This window comes from Hylobates moloch, unplaced genomic scaffold, assembly GCF_009828535.3.
Source record: "Hylobates moloch isolate HMO894 unplaced genomic scaffold, HMol_V3 SCAFFOLD_21, whole genome shotgun sequence".
Classification (NCBI taxonomy): Eukaryota; Metazoa; Chordata; class Mammalia; order Primates; family Hylobatidae; genus Hylobates; species Hylobates moloch.
This window is the reverse complement of record NW_026652296.1, coordinates 14348961-14361657: the sequence shown is the minus strand read 5'-3', so window position 1 is coordinate 14361657 and position 12697 is coordinate 14348961. Positions and strand designations below refer to the sequence as shown.

General features: G+C 41.6%; 1 protein-coding gene across 3 annotated transcripts in view; it reads right to left on the bottom strand.

Annotated features, from left to right (window-relative positions):
• ELMO2 (engulfment and cell motility 2) overlaps positions 1 to 12697 on the bottom strand; it is a 66558-nt gene that overhangs the window by 44284 nt on the left and 9577 nt on the right. The window contains exon 1 of one of the 3 annotated variants that reach the window (XM_032142836.3): positions 2802 to 11955. The exons of the other annotated variants lie outside the window; for them this stretch is intronic. The gene's annotated coding sequence lies outside the window, so the exon portion shown is untranslated. Of the gene's footprint in view, positions 1 to 2801; positions 11956 to 12697 lie in introns of those variants that run through there. 3 annotated transcript variants of the gene reach the window in all.

Sequence of the window (12697 nt, the reverse complement as noted above, 5' to 3'; positions counted from 1 at the left end):
ATTGAAGATTAGAGATGTGAAAAGCTTGCTAAGGCACCTCAGCCTGGCTGGTACTCAGTCAGTCTGACTTTCTCTTTACACCACTCAGTGGAAACAGCATTCCACTGCGCACTTATTTCTTCATTTTTTTCACACTTATTAATCCTGGATATAGATGAGACTATGTATTAAGGTCTTTACACGATTTATCTCATTTGATCCTCATGTTTCTACGAAGCACACACTGCTATCACCTTTATTTTACAAACGAGGAAACTGAGGCACAGAGACTTTAGACATTTGCCCATGGTTACCCGGTTGAGTGGTGAAGCCAGTATTTAAACCTGGCTCTATTTAATTTCAAGGCCTCTGTCTTTTCTGCAATAGCGCGCTGTCTCCCTTAAAACCACTCTCTGCCTCAGATAGAAAGAGAAGAAAAATGGCTAAAACAGGCGAACAAAGTATCATTAAGAAAATTCATGGTGACTTGGTTCTTGAAACGGGAAGCAAAAGGGCAGGAGGCAGACAGCCAGTCTAGCACCAGCGCTTGCAGGCTAGGGGTTCACATAACTCACAGTAACTTAATTTGCGAAGATCGTTATTCCAGGAACTGGGGGGCGGGGGACGTGGTTATGGTGTATTTGTGTGAGTGAGCCCAGGAAGGGGCCGGACTCTCTCGGTGAGCAGTGGCTGTCAGCCCCCGGAGGGCGTGCTCAAGCCGCCTGCGGGAGACCAGCGCCCTCTGCTGGCATCGGAAGCCACCCTCCAACATCAAGCAAGCCGGGTGTGTGTGTGTGTGTGTGTGTGCGCGCGCGTGTGCGTGTGTGTGTGAGAGATTGGGGAAGCAATGGATTTGAAAATTTTCATTTCTTTTTTTTGGAGACAGGGTCTCACTCTGTCGCCCAGGCTGGAGTGCAGTGGCGCGATCATGGTTCACTGTAGTCTCGACCTCCTGGGCTCAAGCGATCCTCCTGCCTCAGCCTCCGGAGTAGCTGTGACTACAGGCGCGCGCCACCATGCCCAGGTAATTTTAAAGTTTTTTGTAGAGATGGGGGCCTCACTATGTTGCCCAGGCTGGTCTCGAACTCCTGGGCTCAAGTGATCCTCCTGCCTTAGCCTCCCAAAGTTTTGGGATTACAGGCATGAGCCACTGCAGCTGGCTGAGATTTGCAAAATTTCTAATGCACACAGTAAATAAAAATAATAGCTGCCACTTAGCAATATAACATTGGGATGGGGATCAGGGGCTGTTTAAGGATTTTACATTAATTTATTTACTCCTAGGGACTTTACATACTGCATCTAATTTAACCTTTACCCTGACCCCCTGAATTAGGAATTATTGTTATGACTTTGATTTCTCACACTAGGAAACTGACAGAGAGATTAGGTCATTTGCTGTACTGCTATTAAGTGGCAGATCTGGGGCTTGAACAAGTGGACTCTGACCTTCCAGGTCTGTGCCCTGGAAATGACCACATTGCCCTTCTTTGGGTCTGGAGTGCCCCCTGGCAAGTCTCCTTGTGCAGAGCCTCACTCAGAGCAGACACACAGCAAGGGCTCAGTGCTTCTGAAAATGGTAACCAGGCTGGGACTTGGTGGTGAGTTTGCTGCTTTTTGTATTCAAGCTCAGGGAGGCTGTAGACTCGCTGGGTGGCTGGCCTTAGAATCCCCTGCATCTGTCTGAACCAGAGATAAGCCCCCAGCCAGTGCTCAGCTTGGCCCCTGGGATCTGCTTGTCCAATAGTAACAATATTACAACAGTACAACATTTTGTTTGGCTACAACAAAGCAGACAGTCCTAATGAACAATGCAAAACATTTAGCACCCAGGGAGGCACCAGTACTGACAGATCAGAACAGACAGTTCCCCCCACCCCCCAGGGTCCCAGGAGACAGTCCCTCTGCCTCCCCCACAGTATAGCCAAGGCTTTAACCCTTTTACTTACTGGAATGTGGGGCATTGGAGGTGGAAGATGAGGTCAGGGTTGCTGGGGAAGAGTGGTTTGAGGCAGCTACTATTTACCAATGAATATGGAAGAATTTCAATATTTTAACAGTTGGTGTGGCTATGCTGGCTGAATACTGCCATCCTTACTGTGGGTCCTGGGATAATAGTAGGAACTAACTCATGAGTCTGGTGCAGGGGTTACACAAAGAAAAGCAAGTAAAGGTCCTGCTTCTACTTCAGAGAGGTATTCAGTCAATGAGAGTTGGTCTTAATGGCCTGAACAGATGCGTGTGTGTGTGTGCGTGTGTGTGTGTGTGTGTGTGTGTGTGCGTGATTGTTGGGGTGGGGAGAATGAGCTAGTCTTGCTGACTCCAGACCCCGTCTCGCCGTCCATTGCTTTCATCCTCTTCAATTGTAGCTGAGTCCTGGAACCCAGAGCCTGGGGCGGATTAGGGGGTTCCTTAACCGGTGTATGGTCACTTTGCTTCACTACACACCTCCCTGAGTTTTACAGAACTGGCTCAGTTTGTCCAGAGCAGCAGCCCATTTGTTGAAAAGTTGAGGCAGCCATGATAGAGGAAGTGAAGGCCTGGCTGTGGAGGGCTGGCTGCGGGAAGCAACCATGAGGCGAGGCTCTGGTTTGTCTAGGAAGACCTCTACATATGATTGTCTATCTATTCTTTCCACAAACATCTGTTGAGTGCTCCGTGTCTGCTAGTTAGTAGCTGTATGTTAGTGATCAAAACAAACATGGTCCCTGTCCTCCTGGCATTCACAGTGGTACAGGGGAGACAGACAGCATATAAAGAAGTAAACATATCAGTGTGATTATAAACTGTGATAAATGTAATAGGAAAATGATTAGGCTCACCTCCCCACATTCCAGCAATCAAAGCAGGAGGAGAGCGTAGTCATGGAGGTCCTCCCTGTGGAGGTGGTGATTCTATTGAGACTTGGTGGATGAATAGGAGTTTTCCAGGTAAGAAGTGAAAGGTGGGGTGTCCGGGTAGAAGGAACAGCAAAAAAAAAAAAAAAAAATCATGACTTCAACTGGGTAGTTGGATTTCAAAAGCAGAGAGAAGAAAAGAGAAGGGTTAAGGAGAAGGCAGCTACTACTAAGGGCCTTGTTGGCGGGCTAGTTTTATTCTATGTAAGATAGGAATCCATTGGAAGGTTGCAAACAGGGGAATGACAAAATCTGATTTAAGTTTTGAAAAATATCTAGTTGGTTGCTGTGACCAGATTGTGTTGAGACTAGCTTGTAGAATACAAAGATGGAAGCAAGAAGTCCGAGTGGGATGTGAATATTAAAAAGCCCCCACCCTCATAGGAAAAGACTGATTGTTCTATGGCCTTAGTAATAAGTAACCACCAGAACTGGTCTTAAACCTAATAGGTTAATGGCAACTCATCTCACTGAATCTGCATCTGAAACCAACCAATCAGTGATAGTCTGTGCTTTGAGAATCAGCCAAGCTGCCCCAGATTCACTGCAGTGAGTATGTTTCTCAGGCTGGTGTCACCCCTCTCTCTGCTTGGAAACCAACCTCATCCCCAAACAAATTATTCCCCAAACCTATATAAGATTAACAGTTTGTTTTGCTCATCCAGACTATACCTGACCATCAAAGGGCTCTTGTGCTTAAAGAAGCAAGAAATGCAGCTGGTTGCAGACACTAAGGGGTGGTTTTATCCTCCAGTAGAGGTTGCCTTAGGCTGATCAGGCTGCTACAACAAAATACCATAGGTTGGGTGGCTTATAAACAACAACTATTTATTTCTTACAGTTCTAGGGGCTAGGAAGTCCAAGATCAAAGTGTCATCAGATTTGATGTCTAATGAGGGATGCCTTATTGGTTCACAGATGGCCATCTTCTCACTGTGTCTTCATATGGCAGAAGGGGAAAGGAGCTCTCTGAATTCTCTTTTATAAGGGCACCAATCCCATTCATGAAGGTTCCACACTCATGACCTAATCACCTCCTAAAAGCCCCACTCTAAATACAATCGCATTGGGGATTAGTTTTCAACATATGAATGGGCGGTGGGGTGGAGGGTAGAGGGCACACGAAGCAGCTATTCAGTCTGTAGCAGGGGTCTTTACAGTCATCCAGGCTATCGATGGTGGTGGTCTGTTCTCTTGTCACTGCTGAAGATGTCATCCTGGGGTTTATTCTCTGACCCTCCCTGGGCCAGGCACCTATGGCCGACAAACCCTTTTCTGAAGGACATTATCTTTCTTTGAAGATTTTATGTCTTTAGTTAGGTGTATGGTTGCATCTTGTCTCAGGGGATGTTCTGCCCCTTCAAGGGAATGTGTCAATCGGGATTGAGTCAGGAGAGAGAAACCACACCAGTTATTTGAACAGACATAAGTCAATATAAAGAATTGTTAACTGGGTATAAAGTTGTTAAGTAGGTCTCTGGAAAGGATCAAAAGACCTCTAAGGTCTCATGGGGGTAGTGACTACAGAAAGCATCTACCACCTCTAGGGCTGAAAGAAACAAAGAAAAGACATTGGAATTATTAAGACTTAGAATCTGGTCTGCAAGTTTTGAAGAAACTTGCAAACTGGACTCAGCTGGTGTTACAAGAAGACACTGCACCGCTGTTGCCAAGGTGAATAAGTGATGCTCAAAACAATTCCACAAAAAGCAAATAGGAAAGAGCAAAGCCTTTTCCTCTTCTAGACTTGTAGCTCCCTTGAGCACCCCCATGAGCAGAGACTAAGAGAGCTGCTGGTGAACCAGAAGTGCAGATTTTCAGAATTCCAGCTCCAGCACCACGGAGCAGGGTATGGAAATGTAGGTTTGGAGCTGAGAGCCAGCAGCTTAATAACTGGAACAGGGGACGTATTTCTCTGTTTCTATCCCGTTTTTACAAAGCGTTTAATTATCAGAGGTCAGCCTCATTTCTAAAATTTGGGGGACTCATCTCATTGTCAACTCAAGTGCTTCTCTTAAGTTGCTTTCCGTTTGGTTGTGGGAGCAGATGCATGTACAATCAGCTGATTCTTAGCAACATGTGATGCTTTTGGTGAATGAAGGGCCGGAGGAAGTGGCGGAATGTGGGGACATGTGGGGACAGTTCAGCCTGAATGGTTCTAATCCTTAGAAGTGGCACAATGCATTTGTACTAGGCATTGAAGCATGAGTGATGAGTAGAATTCCAACTGAGTTGACAAAAGAGTCACTGTAAGGTCTATTTTACAGAAAAAGAAACTGAGGCCCAGAGAGTTCGTTTCTGGAGTCACAAAGAACCATGTCCATCCATCCAACTGCTTAGCCTGGAGTCCTAAACCATTGCCCTGTGACCACAGCTTGCAATTTCTTCAGGTTTATCATCCTATAAAACTGGAATAATGATATTTGCCTTTTGGGGCAGTGGTGAGGGTTAACTGGTGTCATATATTAAAAACATAAACCCATTTTGGAAGACAGATGCTGGGCACATTTCCACTCCCACTCACCAGCCTTGCTACTTGTAGTTCAAATTCGTGCCTCAGCAAAGTTATAAATCAGTCCATGTCATAGATCTGAAGGTGGGAGGGGTGGTGGCGTTCTTACATAGTTGAAACCAAGAACATAAAATCCTTGAATGTCATTATCTCAGTGAATGCTAATAATAAGGATAATGATAATAATGGTAATATGCTTCCACTTAATGAATACCTACTATGTATGTGCCAGGTATTTTACATATATTATATCACTTTTGCCTATTCCGCAAATAGGTATTTAGTGTGCAACACATGCCTGGCGTCACGTTAACGCTAATTGCCATAATGAAACTGAGTGGTAGGTCTTATCATTCCTGTTTAACAGATGATGAGGTTGAGACTTACCCCTCTGGCCTCTTTTCTCATTTGTACAACAGGGACAATAATAATCCTACCTCTAAGATACATCAGGGATTACAGTTCATATAGCATATTGCCTGGGACATAGCAGATACTCAATATATGCTTGCTACTTAATAGATTGGCACTACTATTCCTGCTAGTGCAACCACTGCTCGGGGTCGCAGAGCTAGCAGATGGCCTATCTGACTCCACAGCCTCTGCTCTGTCCCCTCTGTCATGCCCTTTATGCTAAGTCAGTCTTTCTACTATGGCTGCCTTCCCACAAAGGCAGGCCTGGCTTTACTGTAAATTCTGTTGGAAGAAAAGGAGGAGCAGCCAGAGGGCACCAAGTCACAGCAGAAACAGCTGTTTTGAAACAGAGGCAGGTCCCAGGAGTAGCTATTATCATTTTTTTCTCATAAAAGTGATCTATGGATGATTGGGTCAAGATAGCAGATGGGACACTTAACAGTATCCTCGCCCCACCCCTAAATATCTAGAAATAACAGAAATGTGTGTGTGTGTGTGTGTGTGTGTGTGTGTGTGTGTGTGTTGTGTTCCGAAACCATACGGAAAATCAGGAAGGCATGCCTCCAGTGGTTTAGAAACTACAAAAGATGAGATTAAAGAGAAGTGAAAACAGCCTCAAACACACCAAGGCAGTAACTAATGGGTGTCATTCCAAGGGTGGTACATACCTAGAGCCGAGAAGTTGGGGACATAGGGCATTGATTTGGAGTGGTGCAATAGAAGCCATCAGGCATGGTGACCAGCTCCCTCCAATCCACCCTGCTTTGGCTAAATAGTAAGTTACATAAGTGTCTCCCCACAGATGGCAGCAGTAAGTCTGAATGCAAAACTGTGTCCTGGGTGGGTAGGTTGAGAAACAGAGGTCTCCAAGTCCAGAAAACAAATTTATATTCTATCCCTGGAGTTAGACTGTGGTGAACAGTGAAAGCACTTTCAGATAGGCTGACAAGAAATTTTAAGCTTCAAAATAAAAACATAGCCAAGAGTCACCAGATATTTGGAAAACCCAACACATGAAACAGTAACATCAAAAACAACAAACCAAAGAACTTACACCTGAGGAAATAAAGAGAGCAAATAGAACCAGACTATGGAATAAGTATCATTGTATACCTTGGACAATTGGCAGAGCCTACTGTATTCATTTTTTAAAAAAATAAAAAATGCATCGAGGTTTTAGAAATTAAAAAAATTATTCTTGAAATAAAAATCTCAATAGATGGGTTGAATAGCAAAATGGATTGAAGAGTATTATCAGCGAACCAGAATATCATGCTAAGTAATTCTTCCAGAATGCAGTGCAAAACAATAAATAGATGGGTAGAATGAACAAAATATTATGAGACATGAATGACAGATGTAAAAGTTCCACTATCTGCTTAATGTGAATTAGAGGAGAGAAGAAAATTAAGGAAGCAGAGTGCCTAAAACAAGGCAAAAATTTAAGACAATTTCTTAGAAATTGGAAATACGCATATTGAAAGGAAGCAGTGAATATTTACAGGAAGAATGTAAGAAGACTGACATGTAAGTAAATCATGATGAAATTTCAGGACACTAAGGATAAGGAGGAAACTCTGAATGTTTTCAGAGTGAAAAAATTATGCAGGATGGAATAAGAATAAGATTGATACCAGACTTCACATTTGCAACATAGTAAGTAAGAAAACAGAATAACATCTTTAAAGTTTTCTGATGAAAATACTTGTGAACTTATGATTCTTATTAAAGTGAACTAAATATGGCCTGAGAAGGACTCTATACTTGTGGACTAACCATAACCTAACTTAACAGACAAGATTGAAAACCTAGCTTAGGAGTATGCATCTGTAACAGTAGCTGAGTCTTGGCCAATCCCAGCAGCCATACTCCAATCATTCATACGCTGCTCAGTGTTCAAACTGTGTTCAGAGAAGTCAAATGCCAATCTGTAACCAATCTAGCTGTTTCTTTACCTCACTTCCAATTTCTGCGTGTCACTTTCCTTTTTTTGTCTATAAATTTGTTCTGATCATGAGGCATCCCTGAAGTCTCTCTGAAGACTTCTGGAGGCTGCCCGACTTGTGAATTGTTTTCTCTTCTTGCTCAGTTAAACTCCATTAAGTTTAATTTGAAGTGTTCTTTTAACATTCTTTAACCAGCCAAACTGCAAGTGAATGTGAGGACATCATAAAGACATTTTAAGACACACAAACAGATTCAAAAACTTTATAATTCACTGTCCACATAGAGTAACCTTTCTCAACAGGGTACCACTGGCATTTGGGGTGGAACAATTCTTCACTGTGTAAGACTGATCCACACATTGCAGGTTGCTTAGTGTCCTTGACCATCATCCATTAAATGCCAGTAGCATTTCTCCTCCCTGTGACAATACAAAACAGCCCCACATTTGGAGGGGGTGCTGTATCACCTCTGGTTGAGAAACCATGGTGTAGAAAATATATTCAAAGAGAAAATAAATCTAGGAAGAAAAAAAGGGATATAAGAAGCACAGGTGAGCAACAGAATCAGTAAAGTTTACTTTTAAGTCTAAATAAATTATAACAATAAACCTATAATAATAAACTAAAATCTAAGATAACTCAGGATGGAGAGTTATGAATTCTGGAAAGGAGGTAGTAGAGAGAAGTAAAAGCATGCTAGGAGCCTCATTTTATTTATACCGTTAGCTCTGGATGTCAATTAATAATATGCGTAACTATGTGTATAAAAATATAAAGATACAGGAACTAAACATATACTTTTCAAGTCATTAGAAGAAAAATTAGTTGGGAACAAGTAAAATGCTAGCAGCTAACCAAAGATCAGGGATGAAAAACACAAAAACAGCATATAAAATAGAAAGCACAAGGTAAATTGGTAGAAAATGTGCAAATATATCAGTAACCATAATAAATATGACTATCAAATTTGCTGCTAAAAGACAGTGACTTTCGAATTGAGTTTAAAAAGAGTCAAACCGTGGGTTGTTGTATAAGAGACAGTAAAACAGAGTAATACAGAAAGACTGAAAATAAAGAGATAGAAAAGGTAACTGGGAAAATGCCAGGAAAAGGAAAGCAATTGGTACAAGCAATCTTACCATTCGACAAAATGCATTTTAAGGCAAAAATAATCACTGTTACTCAAAAAGACAAAAAATAATATTTCATAGTGATAAAATACTCAATCTACTAATCAGTTTAGCCTTATGCTTATGTGTGCCTAGTAACATAAGACTGAAATGTGTAATACAAAAACTGAGAATTATAAGGAGAAAACAAATCCATGGCTTCATGCGAAACTTTACCTTTAGAAGTCTACAGAACAAGTAGTCAAAAATCAAGTAAGAAACAAAGATCTAGTACCATGATCAACAAGTAATTATTATTACTATTTATTTATTACTATTTTATTTATTTTATTTACTATGTTGTTTTATTTATTACTATTGTTCTATCACCCAGGCTAGAGTGCAGTGGTGCCATCTCAGCTCACTGCAGCCTCAACTTCCCAGGCTCCAGCAATCCTCTCATCTCAGCCTCCCAAGTAGCTGGGACCACAAGTGCACACCACCATGCCTGGCTAATTTTTGTATTTTTGGTAGAAATGGGGTTTCACCATGTTGCCTAGGCTGGTCTCAAACTCCTGAACTCAAGCGATTTACCCACCTTAGCCTCCCAAAGTGCTGAAATCACAGACATGAGCCACTGCACCCAGCCCACCAAGTTTAACCAAATAAATTTATATAGAGATAAATGTTTGCCTTTTTCAAACACACATGATAACTTTACAAAAATTGTCCTGACTTGAAATAAGAGCTTCTTTTCCTTTTAACCTTTTATTTCTCCTTTTCTTTCCAATGATACTGCCTGCTTCTCCTCTTCCCAGGTAACATTGCTAGCAGAGTGACTGTATCCATCTATATCTTTCTTCATGCTCATAAAATCGTATCTAAATATATACATATATATGTAGATTTCTCTTCCTATAGCTTACAAAAATAGAACCACAGTTTATAAATTTCTCTGCATCTTTCAGAAATGGAAGATGGAAGTGCTCTCAAGTCAGTAGACAGAGGTTTAAGTTATTCTTGTTAAATGGCTGCATTATGTCAATGATATAAATGTACTGCAATTTACTCAGTAATTCTCCTGTGGCATTCACATTGTTTTCAGGTTTTTTCCCCCCATTGCAACCATGATCACTGTTGATGTGAACATCCATAGACACATATATTCTGGTGTTTTTATTTCTATGGGAAGAATTCCCATGCGTGGGATTGCCGGGTGAAAGAATGTGTGGAGTTGTTTTCTTTTGATATACGTTGCCAGATTGCGCTCCAACAAGGTCACAGCTGCTGGCGATGTGGTGAAGAGCATCCCTTTCCAGCCTGTAGTAGGTGTTATCATGTTCCCAATTTGCTAGTCCGATGTGAGTAAAGTGATAACTCATTGTTGTATAATTTACATTTCCTTAACTCTTAGGGAGACAGAACATCTTTTTACATTTATTCGACATTTGGACTTGTTCTTCTGGGAACTGTCTAGGATAGCTTTTGATTATTTTTATTCTGATACCATTTTTATTCTGATATGCACATAGGTATTAACCCTTTATCTGCCATCTGATTTGCAGATAAATGGAAAGATCTCATCAAGTACTAGGTTGATATAATGTCACATGTTTTCTTCTAAAATGGTTTCATTTTTTAGATTTAAGTCTTTAATTCATCTGGAGCTCATTTCTGTCTAAATGACATAAAATAAAGTCCCAATTTTATTTCTTCTGTCTCTGCAATGTCCAATACAGTAGCCATAGCCACTTGTGGCTATTGAGCACTTGAAATATGACTCTTCAGAACTGGAATGGGCTGTAAGTCTAAAATATACACTGATTTCCAAGACTCAGTATGGAAAACAAAGGCTGTAAAATGTCTAATTTATAACTTTTATATTGATCATATGTTGAAATGTGAATGTTTTGGATGCATTAGAATAAATAAAATATTATGTAAATTAACTTTGTATATTTCTTTTTGCTTCTTAATGTGGCCACTAGAAAAATTTTAGGCCAGGCATGGTGCCTCACGCCTGTAATCTCAGCACTTTGGGAGGCTGAGGTGGGAGGATTGCTTGAGTACAAGAGTTTGAGACAAGCCCAGACAACATAGTGAGATCCCATCCTTAAAAATTTTTTTTAAAAAATTAACCAGTCATGGCGATGTATGCCTGCGGTCCCACCTACATGGGAGGCTGAGGCAGGAGGATCGCTTGATACTGGGAGGTTGAGGCAGCAGTGAGCCATGTTAGAGACACAGCACTCCAGCTTGGGTGACAGAACAAGACCCTGTCTCAAAAAAAAAGAAAGACATTTTAATTACATGCGTAGCTTACATTATATTTCTATTGGACAGCTCTATTTCAGATGATCAGTTGCTCCAGAGCTATTTCTTAAACATTTTTGCTCTTTTTCACTTATCTTTTATCTGCCTCATGAGGGGTGTATCTATTTTATTTCTCATAGTAGACATCTGTCTTATTCATCACTTGCCATCATCTTTGAATATCCCTTTTCTGTTGGGGGAAATTCACAATCATGAGTTTCACCTCTCCAGGGTAGGAGTTAGACCTCAAATTCCCAATCTCTCTCACAGTTAAGATGTGCATATTTGACGTTTGTAGAATGAATTGGAAGTCAGTTACATGAGGGATCAAGTTCTGCACGGAGGTTTTATTTCCGTAGGCCCATGCAACCCGCTTTGATGGTGGCGGTTCCAGAAGAGGTTGCGAGGTCAAGGCCCCGACTTTGGTGGGTGGTGACAGCAGTGGCAGTTTCTTTATCAGGCTAGCACTGGGTATTCTTTGGGCATTGCTTAACCTTGAATCTGACTTTTCAGCCCTCTCAATAATACTGTGAGCTACTTGGCCAGGCATAGTGGCTCACTCCTATAATCCCAGCATTTTGGGAGGTTGAGGTGGGCGGATCACTTGAGGTCAGGAGTTTGAGATCAGCCTGACCAACATGGTGAAGCCTACAAAAATTAGTCAGGCGTGGTGATATGTGTGCCTGTAGTCCCAGCTACTCAGGTGGCTGAAGCAGGAGAATCGCTTGAACCTGGGAGGCAGAGGCTTGCAGTGAGCTGAAATCATGCCACTGTACTCCAGCCTGGGCAATAGAGCGAGACTCCTTCTCAAAAAAAAAAAATACTGTGAGCTACTCAATATTTTTTAATAAACTTACTTTCTGCTTAATCATCCAAATCAGCTTCTGTTGCTTGCAATATAGAATCCTGACTGATATACTGGGATTTTTTTTTTCCTTAAAGACAGAGATTTTGGATTTATTTTTTCCTGCTATTTCCCTCTACTATTTCTAAAATATAATCTTCCATCTTAATGAGTTTCCCCTTCCCCCCAGCTAATTTTCTTGTCCTTTTTCTATTTCTCAAGAATATTGTTTTAGCCTGAATTCTCTAGAAAACAGAGGCTTTGGCAAGTTTGTATGCTAACACCTCACTGGGGAGTGCAACCTTGGAGAAACCATACTGAGGGAAAAATGAGGCAAGAAGGAGAAGTGCAAAGATAAGAGGCATTACTGAGAGGACCTGAGTTTTGTAATTAATGAAGCTAACTGCTTGGACTCACAGTACATCTTCAGATCTTCAGAGAACTTGTATGAACTACTCTGTCTTGGAACATCCTCAGGAGGAGAAAGTGAGTAGAATTTAACCATGACTCCTTCCGGTCTCGTCTCATTCCCTGTGGCTCAAAGTCTCCCCCACAGGGCATTAACCCTCCAGCACGTTCAGGCTGTATTACCTGGTCTCTCCAGATAGCAGCTGGGGAAGTCAGAGCCTTCTAGACCAATCCAGCTAGTGCTGGCAGTAGCTTGTCTCTCCTTTTCCAACAGT